We start from the raw sequence: 6,121 nt of genomic DNA on the forward strand, positions 1-6,121 counted from the left end.
TTGAAGAGCCATGATAATTAAGCAGATTAAATAGTCCATTCCAACTGTGAAGGTCTTTGATTTGAAGTTGTGCACGAAATGAAAATGTTAAACTTGGCTTTTAGTCAGTGATGGTGTTTTCTCAGACGTAAAAAGAAATGCTAACTAAGCCACAAAAACATAACAGTCAGATAGGAAATAGTGTATATGTCCAAAAGTTAATAAATTATTTTAATTTCATTATGGAGGTAGTGGTGGCATCAGACAGATGAATTAGTAAGTTTAAGCCTTTTAAAGAAAAAAACAGCCTGGTCATCAACATAGGCACACTCACCTGTGTTCCTACATCTAACAATCTAAATAAATGCCTTGAGAGTACCCAGTGAGCACGACACAAGGTAGTCAGTGTTCACCAGCTCTGAAATTCATCCAGTTCATGTGTTAGATTTGTACATTTCTCATTTTGTATAAAGAGAGAAACAATATTCCTGTATAGTCTTTACTCCCAGTTTTCTGTAGAGAACTTTAGTAGTGTTCTTTGCATTCACACTTTCACTGAAGTGAACCCACACTGTAGCTGATAATACACTTTGAGGTATTTGTGGGTTTGTTTCTATGATGGCAGATAGAAGGATTTTTCTTCTTCTGTTTGGTTTGAATTCTTTTCTTAGGGTTTTAGTGTGTAATGTAAAATTTCTAGTAATATGATATTGCGCCAACTCATTAGGACTGATTCAAATCTTTAAGATGTGGTAATTGAAAAATATTTAGAGATTTGTGGAAGAGCTGCAGATGTTTCATTATAAACATGCGTGCAGAGCTGAGAACAGTTGTTTTAGTGTGCAGTTTATAGCCCCCACTGCAATGCATAGCTTCATGAGACTTGTGAAAGAGATACAGGCATAAGAGTATCTGCTGCTAGAGTAGCTGTGTGGGGCTCTTACTGACCTGAAACTTTGGATGTCATTAGCACCTCTGATTTTTCTCCACCACTTCACTGCGTTAATGAAGCAGGTGATAGTTGTCGCAAAGATTTGCAGAATACCAGTCATTAGAATATACTCTAAAAAGTCATACAAGCAAAAACTTTGTCAGAAAAGTCAGCTGTGGGGTTTTTTTTTCTGTTGACAAATAGCTGATATATGGAACAGTATTACATGCTCTCTGTAGGAGCAATGTGCTCTATTACAAAACTGAAACATTAGTAGCTGGAAATGAACCCGAAGGAATCTGGCTAGTTCTTCATCACTGGCCACTAGCCCATTTAGATTGTACTGCCCAGCTCATACGCTACGAAAACTGGCATTGTTTCCTTAGGAGCTGTCTGTAAATAGCACCAGTCAGAATAAGACTTACATGGAGACAAGTCTGCCAGTAGAAAGTTGGGGTTTTTTTTAAAAAAAAAAGAGTATTGTTTGCACAGTGAGGGGAATTTATGAACTTAACCCACTCTGCAAAAGTGAAGTCTGTGAAGGACTCTCATGAGCTCTGAGGATCTCTTAAATTTAATCACCAGCAGCAGATGCCTGCTCTTACTCTGCCGGTTTGGCTTCGGGTATCCGGGTTGATTGGGGGGGGGTGGGGGGGTGTTCTCCTCGGTTGGTTGTGACTTAGTAAGGCCATGGCTGTCCACCGTTGCAGATATATTCTTGCACTCGTCTCTGCTTCAGAACTGGCAGAGCATCAGGATGATTGTAATACGTAGCACAAGTATTTTGCCACCCTCAGAGCTTTTCTGAATGCGAGAGGAATCCCAGAGCTCTGACTGTGAGCATCTTCACGGCTGTAAAGAAGCCCATGAGGGGACGACACTAAAACTGATGTCCTAAAATTGCAAACTGTTTGTTAGGTGTTTTCATCTTCATTCATTCCGATATGGACAGAAAGTGTTTGAAGACCTTTCCTTTGTATCCACAAAACTGATTCTATGAAACAAAAACCTGATTTCTTTTAGTCTCATTCCACAGTATTGGGTTTCAGTCAGCAGCAATTACTGCAATAATGTACAGTCTAAAGCCCATATCATACTGGAATGAGTACAGATTTTTGTTTCTCACCTAGCAGCGTTACACAGATAATAAATGGGAGGTGCATGTGGCATAACTAAATGTTTTTGTTTATTATGGTCAAGGTAAAAAGATCCAATTTCACTATAATACTGCTTTTAGGTTGCGATGCTTCTATTTTTTTTTCTTTAAAGCAAGCAAAGATGTCTTATTTCAATGTATAAATTCTTTATCTTTCTCATTGCAGAAGCCTGGAAGTTAAGATCTGCAACTTTCCTGTTTCCTGCAAGTAGTAGACAAAAATGAAGCTGAAATATTCCTGTTATGTGTCTCTGGAGGAATGTCAAGATAGTCCAAAGAGCAAAAGTTTACTCTTTCTTCAAACTAGTTTTTATGATGAAATATAGCTGTAAGGTTAAAAAAAAAAAGGGCAAAAAAAAGGCTAAAGTTTTTCTCGCGGTAGTGCAGGAAGCTCTCTGCTGGGGCGTCTACTTGTTTGTGGATAAAATGACATTGAGAAAGAGAGAAATTTTTCACCTTAAAGCTTTCATCTTTTCTCAAAGCAGTATAGGGAAGTATTTCCCTTATCTTGGCCATCGAAAAACATGCGTAAACATGAGATTATACTGTGTGATCAAGCCTATTTCTCCCTGAAAAATACACTTTCGCTCCTGGCATTCAGGAGCTGAAACTGCACACAGATTAACTGCACATTTTTGAGTTATCATCAAGCGTTGCTCTGGACGCCTTTGGGCAACAGCCAAGCTTCGAGCAAGGAAGATATTAAGCAGAGAAAGAACAGAGCATGTATTCTGTGAAAGGTTTTTAATATATAATTTGTTTCCTTGTTGGGCAAAGATCTTTTGAAACACACAAGCCGTAGCTGTCTCGTACCCTTAGGTCTCTGTTTATCCAAAGCCCACGTTCCAGGCTGTCCAGCTGATCCTGCCTTTATTGTGGTGAAGCTGGTTGTTCAGAGAGGGCACTGCTCCTCCCGAAGCCCTGTTTTGCTCCTGTTCATGCCTAACGAAGCCTCCTGCCATGCTGGCTCCCGACCTAGAGTTTTTCTTGTCCTGTCCCTGGCAGTACACAATGCCCAGTAATAACAGGGGGGTGTCCATCAAGCAAGGATGCAGCAGGGCACAGCTTTGTTTGGCTTCGTTTGGCAGGTTTTAAGCACCATACTTGTAAAACCGCAGCGTGTTTTCTATTTGAAGGGGGTCTTCAAACAAGTTAAATCCTCAGCCGTGTGCTTTAATTCACCTCAATGACTTAGCTTGCCCATTTTTTCCTAGATCTGCAGCAAAACAAGCCTTAGGCACAGGATACTGCATTTAGCTTTTCAAGCTGCTGCTCCTCAGGAAACTCTCGCTGACTGACTGTTGGTTCCTTCAGCAACCAAACATGCAACAGGACAATAGGTTGAATTGAAACAATAGGCCATTGTTTTTTCAGCTAAAAAGCAGTGAAGTAATGATGAGCGAGTTGATTTTCCTGGTGACGTTTTCCATCCTGTCGCTTTGCTCCACTTACGCACATCTGTCTGTTATGGGCTGCTGCAGTGTAGTTTTGGTTCCCCTCTACACAGCCACATTTGGAGACTTCATTATCTCAGGAACTGTGTTGTAACTGAGGGGTTTGTTTTGGGTTTTGAAATCATGCTTCGTTATTTATAAACTCAAAACTATAATTATGGACAGAAGAGCAAACTGGGGACAATTAAAATAATTATCTGTGCCTTCCCTGGAGCAGCACGGCAATGTCTGTTGACTGCGTTTCAGAAGTGTGCTATTCATGATGTGGTCCCCCAGCGCTGTGGGGATTGCTGTGAAGATAAACCTGAAAAATAAGTGTGGCTCTTGCAGCTACCAGGGAGAGAGATTTCTGATTTTTTCTATTAAATTGTGCCCCAAAATACAACTGTGTCGGTCATATACACAACTGTTTTGCAGTTTAGTCCTGCACACAATGAGCTATCTGCCTAGAAAAACCCAAAGACTTACAGAAGAAAATAAATGTTATTTCCAGCCATAGTTTTTCTAGTAGCGTTATTTCAATAAAAGTAAACAAGCTTTTCCCTCTATCTTGCATGGAGAAATTTGGAAAACCCTAACTGTGCCTTACTTGGGGTCACTGTGGTTGCAGCAGACCGATCTGCGTGCAGTGTGGGATACCAAACGTGGCAGTAGCTGTCTGCCTGTGAAGCTTCCATACGAGGTATGGATGTCTGAGCAACAGGTTTCATAAGTCATGTCAGACTACTGCTAGGTACCCACACACTTTCTGTCCTGCTGTCTCTGTATTGCCCCTTCTGGGGCTGTTTATCTGACCCCTCAGTCTTCCCCTAAAACACCGTTCCAGCTCAGTTAGTTGAGGGCTGCAAACATCCTGAAGTTTTTTTCTACTGTCATGTGTACAGGATTTGTTATATTGTTTTGATAGCTTCAATAATTCAAGGAAAGCTGGAATGACCCTCGCTTGTTTTGCTGTTGCTTCCCCTCCCCGCCCCATCTGGATAACTATCTGCAAAATCCCTTGAGCTATTACCTTTTTGGTTCTTTTCGTTCATTTTTAGTAGAAGATTTGTTAAAAATAATCCACTCTGGCATGCAGATTCTGTCTCATAATCCAAAGGGACCGAGTTATTGGCCATCAGCTGGGCTGCAGAAACTGTCACAATACGTTCCCTTGAGCCACCCTGGTTCCAAGGCCAAATGCCTTCAGCAAGAAAGGTTTAAAATGAAATCTTTCGAAGGTGTTATTGCTAGGTCACTCGTTGCTACGCAGATGCAGTTGTGGGTGAGGGGCTCCTGCCTTTGCATCTGCGCTGAGCAGTTCTGTGACGTGGCAGATCAGCGGCTTTGTAAGGCAGCTTGCCATGCGTAGCCCTGCGTTTGTTAAAGTGTGTTAAGAACCGCGCGGTTGTTTATGATCTGAAGATCTGCTTTTTGTAGTGACTGAATACTTTGTTATTGCTACTGCTGACCTACAGAAGACTAGGGACATTGAAATACATCAGGCTACATACAACGAGTTTCTTCGTTTGTATTTTAAAATTCAAAATCCCAGAATTTCAGTTGCCATAAACATGAAAATAAAGTGATGTGTGTACTGATGTCCAGCTTCCAAAAGTGGTGCCTGTCTCAAGTCTGAATTCATTAATAAAGTACAGCCCTTATTTAATACTGGTCTCGTTTTATCTACCATCTTCTCTGTTTGGTGGCCTTCTCCCCCCAGTCTTAAGCCACCGAGTCTTGTCATGCCCCTGTCTCCAGCTAAACACAGCTATGCCAAGGAAGGTGGGGAGCTCAGCCACGTCCCGGTCAAGGGCCAGATGTGAGCAAGGCTTGAGGCTCTGTGTGACCAGAGCTGCTGGCAGGGCTCAGCTTGGCCCGAGGAACCAGGAACATGTTTGGTCCCTGCCCGCTGCCCAAGGGGCTGTGTGCAGGAGGGGTGTCCGCAGGACCTTCTCCATCAGCACAGCCCTTCTGCAGTTGGTTTGTGTTTGGAGGGAAGGACACACCAGAGTAACATCCTGTCCTTGTCCCAAAATATGTGCTGTTGCCCTTGGTCCTTGGCCTGAAAGGCTGGATGAGATGCCAGGGTCAGTTGGACGCTTTCCGCTCCTCTGTTGGCAGCTGGGTTTGTGTGAAACAGTATCAGGTGCAGGAACACACACCTGTGAGCTGCTCAGGGTGGGATTTAAACACAAGCAATGCAAAAGCTTCAGGAACTGTGGGTGTTAAATCAACTAGACCATAACACAGCAGAAGGCATCCCGGGAGCAGGAATGAACAAAATGGGGAAGCAGGGGGTGGGCTGGGGGAAGGAACTGAGCATTTCAGCCACATACTGGGCATTGCTCCCATTTTCTAAATAGCTAAATGAAACCTTGACCGTACGATTTGGATTTTAACGAACTTCTCATGGCTGGATTTCCAAACACCTTTTCAGCCTCTCTGCAGCGTGCCAGTGAGGAACGTACCCACACGTAAGAGACCTCGAGCACCGGGGCTGCGCTCCAGCGGTGCTTGGGCCTGCCCTGCCGATGGCCACCCAGCCAGCCAGAGCAAGCACTGGGGCAGGGGAGGCTCGCTCCCCTCCACTGAATGACTGGGATGGGGAGGGAAGGCAAC

At 43.3% G+C, this 6,121-nt stretch overlaps 1 protein-coding gene across 3 annotated transcripts in view; it reads left to right on the forward strand.

The window, feature by feature from the left end:
* Positions 1-5,154, forward strand: part of MTHFD1L (methylenetetrahydrofolate dehydrogenase (NADP+ dependent) 1 like) — a 162,825-nt gene extending 157,671 nt beyond the window's left edge. For all 3 annotated transcript variants that reach the window (XM_075413791.1, XM_075413792.1, XM_075413793.1), the window contains one exon: positions 2,233-5,154. The gene's annotated coding sequence lies outside the window, so the exon portion shown is untranslated. The remainder of the gene's footprint in view (positions 1-2,232) is intronic.
* The last annotated feature ends 967 nt before the right edge of the window (positions 5,155-6,121 follow it).

The sequence above is a fragment of the Opisthocomus hoazin genome, chromosome 2 (assembly GCF_030867145.1).
Source record: "Opisthocomus hoazin isolate bOpiHoa1 chromosome 2, bOpiHoa1.hap1, whole genome shotgun sequence".
NCBI lineage: Eukaryota > Metazoa > Chordata > Aves > Opisthocomiformes > Opisthocomidae > Opisthocomus > Opisthocomus hoazin.